Source organism: Trachemys scripta, chromosome 16, assembly GCF_013100865.1.
Source record: "Trachemys scripta elegans isolate TJP31775 chromosome 16, CAS_Tse_1.0, whole genome shotgun sequence".
NCBI classification, from domain to species: Eukaryota; Metazoa; Chordata; order Testudines; family Emydidae; genus Trachemys; species Trachemys scripta.
The window spans coordinates 6,149,914-6,158,565 of NC_048313.1; the positions used below are offsets into that span (position 1 = coordinate 6,149,914).

At 54.3% G+C, this 8,652-nt stretch overlaps 1 long non-coding RNA gene across 1 annotated transcript; it reads right to left on the reverse strand.

Annotated features, from left to right (window-relative positions):
- Positions 1-449: 449 nt before the first annotated feature.
- On the reverse strand, positions 450-8,447 carry LOC117888789. Its single transcript, XR_004648370.1, has 4 exons — positions 8,197-8,447; positions 3,470-3,531; positions 813-1,026; positions 450-486 (listed from the first exon to the last, which is right to left on the reverse strand). It is a non-coding gene; the product is annotated as an uncharacterized LOC117888789 (long non-coding RNA).
- Positions 8,448-8,652: the final 205 nt, after the last annotated feature.

Genomic DNA, 8,652 nt, shown 5'->3' on the forward strand with positions numbered 1-8,652 from the left:
TGTGAGAGCACGGGAGGGAGCTGTTAGGGGTGGATCTGGGGGCAGGGGCAGATCTGGGGGGTTCTCCCCATGGCTGCACAGACAGTGAACGTTTCGGTTCCCCGAGGGGATCTAGAGCCCACAGACGGATCCTGTTAGTGTTTGTATGAGCTGAAATAAATCCACGGGCCGCCCCAACTCCCCACCCCCGATCCTCACAGCCTGTGGGGGGCAGGACATAGAACCAGGGACGGTTCCCATCCGCTTTGTCAGATCCCAGGAGCCAGATTCGGCTCCTAGTTACTGCATGGGGTTGCGAGGGAGGGCACAGAAGAACGGGGCTGGGTCTGAGCTCACAGGGGGAGTTTGGGCTCAGTTTTGTGGAGTTCAGGGCTCAGTTCCTCTTTTCCCCACCCCATGCAACCCCCCACATCCTTGATGTTACCATCCTCCCCACAGACTGATACTCACCTCCCCATACCCTGTTGTGCCCGGCCAGCCAGCAGCCTGGAGAGGAGACGGCTCATTAGTGACCAGATCCCAGAACAACTGGATCCTACACCCTGGTCTCAGATCCCCGACCCCCATGGGCACACACCCAGGTCTCAGATCCGCGCCCCCAGGGTCACATGACCTGATTTTGGATCCCCCCTCATGGACAGATGCCCAGGACTCAAATTCCCCCTATGGGTGCACGCTCTGGTCTCAGATTCTCCCCCCACCACCCCGCATGGACATGCCCTGGTCTCAGAATCCCCCACCCATGGACTCACTCCCTGGTCTCAGATCACCCCACCCCATGGGCACACGCCCTGGCTGTCTCCGATACTCACCGAGGAGGAGGATGGTGAGAGCAGATGCCATGAAGGGGCAGTGGGGGGCCCCTCAGCGCTGCCACCAACACCCCGGTGCTGAGCACCTCCGAGTCTGAGGCCCGAGTGCGAGCGGAATGAGGAACTGCACTGGGGGCTGAAGCCCCAGGAAGCCCGTGATACACTTGGCCCCTTTCTCCTCATCAGATGGTTTCTCACAATCTCCAGGCCAAATCTACCATGGTCAGAACAAAGCCAGATCCCTGCCATGCCCAGCAAACCACATCCCCTCCTGCAGCTCCTTGGTCCCCCCCCCGCCATCACCTCCCAGCCCCACAGGGAGCTGCCCAGTCTGGGGACCAGCTGGGAATGGGGCAATCTCAGGAGGTATCAAGAGGTGCCGAGGTTGCCCTGATCTTTCACAACAGGCCCGTCTAGCCTCCCTGGAGCAGCAGTTCAGAGCAGAGGAGGGCTCCCCCACACACACACACACTGTGCCCTCCACCGAGTGACCCTCTCCCATGGAGCGTGGCAGAGATTCCTTCCTGACCCAGCTGGGTCCAGAATCTACCCTGGAGCTTGAGGGTGGAGGAACCTGACAAACCACCTTCTCAGGTAGAGTCACTGCCGATGCTGTTCTTAGATAAGTGATGTGAGACAGAGACCAGGCAGAGGGGCTGTCGGTGCAGGCCCCTGTGAGGGAGGGATACATTTGGATCCTAAGTTGCTAAAGGAGATGTGTGTCCAGAGCCAGCGCCTGCTTGCTGTTTCTTTTATTGCCAGTGAAACTCAGCATAAACCTGATTCTCCGGCAGCGACCCTGTAATTTATCCCAGCTCTGGGAGGGGACGGGGTGTAGTGGTTAGAGCAGGAGGGACCCCCTGCCCCCCCTCGAGCAATCCCATCTCCCCTAGGTGTGACACACACTCCCGGAGCAGGGATGGGGGGCTGGGGACCGCCCACGGGGGGGCTGGTTTGTGGTTCTGTATTTATTACAAATTTGGAGATTAACAGGATGCAAAACCATATAAAAGCTATCTCAACGTGTCCTCTCCCCTTCCCTCTCCCCCTCCTGGTGCTGAGCTCTCCCCGGCCCCCCACATGTGGGCCTGGGCAGGGGGACAGGTCAATGACCCCCTGTTCTGCAGCTCCCCCTGGGGGCAGGGATCTCCCCTCCCTCTGTTATGAATCTCCAGCAGCAGCTGCTGCCCCCACGCTGGGGAACACACGAACACCCCCAGTGACTCCGTCCCTGCTCCCTGGCTGGGCTTCCCTGTGACAGAGTGGGAATTTTCTGTAAACAGTTTGTACAAATTCCATGTTTGCCTCAGTTTCTCCTCTATGTTGCATGGTTAACTAGGTCACGAACAAAGGCTGTTTGCTCCTGGCCAGGCCACGACAAATGTCTGAACGGTGTCTGGGATTTGGGCAAAGCCCATCTCCGGGACATTTGCTACCTGCCGCCAACTAACGACCATGGATGGCCCAGCCCCCGCAGGAAGCCAGCTGGGTGTGACCAGCCGGACAGCCAAGGACTGAGGAAAGGCGGGAGGCCGGGGCTCGCCCGGGAACCTGAACAGAGAGGGAGCCGAGGGACAGATCAGGGGCCCAGGGGGGCACCGCTTGGCAGGGGCTCTGGGGAGCCAGGCTGGACCCGGCTATAACGTTCATCTCTCCGGGCAAACCTGGAACTTCCTGTGCTGGGTGCAGTGGCCTCCTAGCCCAACCAGTGTGCCTGCACAGCAGAGTGCCCTGCAGAGGGACATGTTGCTCCCCAAGATTGTACCAGGCTCCCTCAGGGTCTGCCTCAGTGGCACTCACCAAACATTGCTCGCGATGGGGAGCCGGGGGGCAGCCGGGCCAGGGGTCCAGCCTAAGGAGGCAGGGGAGCTGTGGGGCTTGCCCTGAAGGAACAGTGAGACCCCCAGGGGCTCTGGCACATTGACGAGGGCTCCCAGAGGCTGCTCCAAAGCTGGGACCATAACCCCGATCCGGTGGATCCGTGACAGTCCCCTTTGCTGGGCCCAGGGCTCAGGGCAGAGCCTGGCTTTGAGTGTCCCATTGGCGTGGAGCTGCCCTGTGGGGCTGGCTGGGGGTGGGGCTGAGAGTGGAGACGCTGAGCTGGGCCTCTCACCTGCTACCACCAGCTGCACGAGGTGTGGGGATCCGAGTCAGGGGATAATAGCAGGTGTTGCTGCCTCCCTCTGCCCGGCTCACTTTGGGGATGGGAAATTTAACCCCAGCCAAGTCCCTGCCCCATGCTGCTGAGTTCCTGGCCCCAGCCTTGTCCAGAACAAACTCCAGACCCCGGTGCTAACCCCGACATTGGACGGTCACGGCTCCCCCCAAGGTGACCCCCCCCGCTAGGGCTGAGGGAGATGGAGGGTTTGGGGGAGCTGAGCTCTGTGGTGGGAGGGAGACAGGCATGAGAGACCCCAGCACGGCCACTGCGCCCCCTCCCCAGCGGGGAGTGTCAGTGATGGGGCAGAGACAGGGTCAGGGTCTCTCCTGGTTTCCAGGGCACAAAAGCACCACAGCGCCAAGAAATCCCCCCTCCACCCAACCTTCACTGGTTGGGCTGGACATCCCATCTGCTGGGCACCTGGGCTCACGGAGACCCCGTGAGCATCTGGCTGAGGGTGGGGCTGGGAGCCGAGATGCTGGACTGGGCCCCTCACCTGCTACAATGATGTGCACAGGGTCACTAAAGTCCAAGTAGGCAGCTTCTCCTGTTCTTTAGCTGTAACGAGAAGTGTAATTTCTGCTCTGTTCCCGTCTGGCGCTGGTGATGGGAAATTCAGCCTCAGAGCCAGCAGGGTCTGTGTGAGCCAGATAGTTCCCAACTCCAGCCTTGTAGAGGAGGAACCTCATGCCCTGGTGCTGATGCGACACCCAGATGGTGACATTCCCCCCCACCTCCCCCCCCCCCCAGAGGTGACCCCACCCAGGGATTTCCCCACCCCCCCCCCCATGGCTCTGAATTTTCCCAACACCCCCCCCTCAGTTTTGTGAACTAGTCACGTGCAGTGTTGCCAATTTAGTGACTGTTTGGACATTTGAATTGAAATTGAAACATTAAGACACACTTTAAAAGCATATAAAGTGTATCATAAAATAGGTCTCTGAAAAAGTAGACTAGATTTGAAAAGTATGAACAGACTAGCTTCCTTATACAGCTGTTGTTTTTATGATCATGTCAGTGCATTCATTTCAGTGATGTTGCCCAACCTAATAATTTCAAATGATGATTTGTAAGCAAAGTCTAGGAGCTCTCTCTGACAGCTAGTGATGAGCTGGGGGGGGGGGGAAAAGGCTTCAGGACCAGATTGTATTTACATTCACACCTAATCTACCTAGGTATCCAGCAAACAGAGCTGTGTTGCCCACGTGATAGATTTTGGCTGGAGTTGGGTTACAAATCACTTGACTGCGGGGTAGGGGGGGAATGAAATGTTGTTGTTCTTATTGTATGAGTAAAGGGCAGTTGTACTTAGCCTGTGCTGATTTAGGGCATCATGAGAGAGGGTGGGGACAGGTGTTTTGCTTGATGGTCTGCCTGAGTCACAAGTACTGTCTGACCTTTCCCTCTCCATTGTTTAAAGACACAGGTGATTAGGCTCCATAGAGAGTCTTTTGTTTTGTTGAGTGACCACGACAGCTGAAATCACTGATAATCAGGTCTAAGTGCTTAGATCTGCTCTGGGACAGTGTTTCTGTGGAAGAGATGGCCAGCCTACACTAGCCGTGAGGTTCCCCCACTGAGAGCTCAGCTGAAATCTCTGAGAGCTGGTGGAACCTCAAGAGACCAACTTGCAGAGGTCACAGTGGCAGCAGAAGGTGATGGTGCAGGGCCATTGGCAACAAAGCAATGGAGTGAACGGTGGCACAATGAACAGCAGTGGCTAGAGCAAACAGTGAGCAGCTGGAGGAACGAGCAAGGTATCTTCTTGCCCCACCTGGGAGGTGTACTCATGTGAAAGCACCTCTGAACTCTGAGTCTGCACTAACCAAGGACAACACCGGTGAGTGTTAATGAGGCTGTTAAGAATACTGGAGACATAACAGTTCATGCGAACAAACATAGCCGTGGCATCCTACTTTCTATTTAAGCAAGAGATAACATTGGCCTCCAGTTTGTAGTGTGTGGTAAGTGCATTGTCACTTGTTCATCCTGAAGTTGAACACTGGTTCCAAACAAGATCAGCAAATGCTCACTATCTTTCTGCAAGAAACTCAACTGACCGGCTAGACGCATGTGGTGCAACAATGAAAGACTCCACAGTTGAAAAAGTGAAGAACTCTTTCACCACATTCAGAAAATTTGCATGCATGGCTGATGAATGCACCGATGCAAATGGGTATCAAGTAGTAAGTCATTGTGTACGTTATCTTGATGTCAGTGGTAGGCCAGTAGATAGATTTCTAGATGTTCAAGTTATAGAAGAAAGATTGGCTACACCTGTGACAACCCACATCTTAGAAGAGTTAAATGCTTGTCAGTTGGACCCCAAACAGATATCTGCTTGTGCATTTGATGGAGCTGCAAACTTTTCTGGAAGACATGGTGGAGCACAAGAGAAAAGTGTAACACTAATCTCTCCTATACACACTGCAGAGGTCATCTACTCCAACTAGCACTAGTACGAGCTGCAGACTCTTCAAAAGGCATTTTTTTAAAAAAAGCTATAAATTTAATGTCTTCATTATATTCTTTTTTCCAGCAAGAGTCCAAAAACACTGAATATCTTGGAAAATGTAGAAGATACACTGGGACTGAAGTTCAAATTAGTCCAACCTGGGAAAAACCGCTGGCTTTCTCACGAGCGATCCTTGGCTGTTGTCTTAAAATTACTTCAGCCGTTATTACATTTGGATCAATCAGAGAGCTATCCATTGAAAAAGTACTGGAAGAAGCAAAGACTTCTGTCCAGAAGTTGACTAATGAAGGCATTTACATTGAATCCTTAAGTGGAAAGGACAAGAAGTGTTTGTTAAGATAACTGAAAGAGTACAGACTTGATTCTTAAAAATCTACAACAGCGACTTCTAGGTTCTACTCAACTTCTACGTAGCTTTTACAGACCCCTGTCCTATAAAACACCAACAGTTGAGTGAAGTGAGGCACTACCAGCAATGGGGCTGCTATGTGCTCAGGACAGAATAGAGAATTTGAACACAGAGTGGAATATCATACGACGAATGAATGAAGATTTGACTTCAACTTCTTTTTTATCATCACTAGTGGCTCGATCTGATCTTTATGCTATGTTTCCTGGGCTGAAAGAAGTAGGAATTCATCTCTTGCTACTCCCAGTCACAACAGCTACAGTTGAGTGTTCTTGTTCATCATTGAATAGAATTTTGTGTTTTGAAAGAAGTTGTCTTTTCCCTGATCATGTAAATGAACTAATGAGCATATCAACTGAAGGAATGGAAGTACCAGACACATGAGAAGCCACCAAAGATTAATGCATTGCGTTCAAGAAGCTCATTAACAGAGTTGTGCAATATTATAACAAGAAACCAAGAAGGATGTAGATGTAGTGCTTCATAGAAGGCTTGAGTAGCCAACTTTAATTTGTGTGAGGATTTTAAAATCTAATAAAATGGTCATGAAACATTTTTCAGTTTTTACTAGGGTGCCATATAACCCTTCACCCTCACGGTCTCCCCCCTCATCGGCCCTGACCCCACCCCCATAAATTTGAAACCCTCCCCCTAATTTCAATTCCTGGGGAAAACACTGAGACAGAGATGGAGGGTTTGGGGTAGGACCCCTGATTCACAAACAAACAGGCAGTAAGTGGGGGTGACACAAACCATGTCCATCTGATTCAATCCTCTGCCCATCTGTCGCTCCAGCGTTTTACCACCTGCCCGTCCCTGGGGTGCAGGCCCAGTCCCGCGGCTCACAGCCGGGGAGAGACACAGCAGGGGGGAAAAGGATATTTCCAATCTCTGATTCCTTTAGTTACGCAGGGTCAATTCAGCCCTGCCCCTGCTGCAGTCAGGGGTGACTCCGGATTGACCTCAAAGAGCTGAGATCAGAACCTGTCCCTGCCCCCATTGCAGTCAGGGGTGTGACGAAGTGGGGGATTTTCTTGTTTTCGGTGGGGGTTCAATGGTTTGCATGCAGAAGGGGTAGGACTCAGTTTCCCTGGGGGTTACTGGTTTAACGAGGAGAGGGGAGAGGGAGTTTATTGTTACAGAGGGCCGGAGAGAGGACGTGGGGACCCAGCCGATGGCCGGGAGGATGGATACCCCAGCGACCAGTGACCTGGCGACCCGGAGGCCCAGCTGAGGAGACGCAGCCAGTTCTGGCCAGTGGGCGGACAATGGGCTGCAGAGTGAGGACCCAGTGACCTAACCAGCCGGTTCCAGCCAGAGGACAGAAGCGAGGAGAGGAGGCCCCGGTTTACAACCCTGTTTACCTGGAGAGAAGACAATGGACAGAGACGGGGCTTGGGGCAGGGGATCTCTGAAGCCCAGCTGGGAGCAGGGGGGCTCAGGGCTGGAGGGGGGAGCAGGCAGAGCCCACCTGGATGCAGAGAGACTGGGCTGTGCTAGGCTGAGGGAGGCCAGGCCTGAGGCCCTGAGTTTCCTGTGCTGTTCAACTCTCAATAACCCCTCCTGTTTCATGCTGGCTGAGAGTCACTCCGGTCTAGAGAACAGGGTGGCATCAACCCCTTCGGGGGTGGAGGCCCCAGGGGTCCAGAGCGAGTGGACTCCCTGAGGGGGCCCACAGCGAGAGACAGACGTGCTAAGGCTCAGAGAGGTGCGGCTCCAGGAGGTGGAGGGGCCTGACCCCGAGATAGAGTGGACCCCCAAGAAGGGCTGTCGCACTGAAAGGGGCACCCCCCACAGACCACACGGGGCCAAGAGTGGGCACGATCTGAGAGTCCATGACAAGGGGTGACTCCGGATTGACCCAGAGGAGCTGAGATCAGAACCCAGCCCTGCCCCCATCACAATCAAATGGTGAATTGGGATCTACCCTGTGGGGTTCCTGGTCCAAATTTGGGTCATTTGAGCAAGCGGCTCCCAGGACAGACCCCCAAGAAAACATGTTTACAAAATCTCCGAGTTGTTCTAGCAGGTTCCCTTCCCTGTAAGGAGTAGGGCAAGGTCTCATTCCCCACCTCTGGGTGTCTGACAAGATCATCCCTTTAGGGGACTGGTGCCCCTCACTCCCCACCCACATCCCTTGTCCTTAAGGTGGAAATTCCCCCAGCTGCCCCATTCCCCACAGATACTCATGTCCTGACACCCCGCTCCGCCCGGCCAGCCAGCAGCCTGGAGAGATGGGTCTTTAGGGACCAGATCCCAGAGTGACTGGATCCTACACTCTGGTCTCAGATTTCCCCCCCACCCCACGGACACACTCCTGGCTATCTCCAATACTCACTGAGGAGGAGGACTGTGAGAGCAGACGCCATGACAGGGCAGTGGGGACCTCTCAGCGCTGCCACCAACTCCCCGGTGCCCAGCTCCACCAAGCCTGAGGCCCGAGTGCGAGCAGAATTAGGAACTGCACTGGGGGCTGTGGCCCCAGGAAGCCCGTGATGCACTTGGCTCCTTTCTTCCCCAGCGCCCACCCTGGAGAATGAGGGTGGAGGGATCTGGCCAACCTCCCTCTCATGTAGTGTCGCTGCAGAATCTATTCTTAGCCGAGTGGCATAGGACAGAGACAGGACAGATGGGTGGGAGGCTAGGAGGGGTTGTGGTTTCCGGCCCCCCATGAGGGTGCGAGAAATGGGTAAATTTAGATCCTGAGTGGTTAAAAGAGCAGCTGATAAAGCCATGAAAGGGGAAGTCTGACCAGAGCCGGCGCTCGCTTCCTGTTTCTGCTACTGCCTGTGAA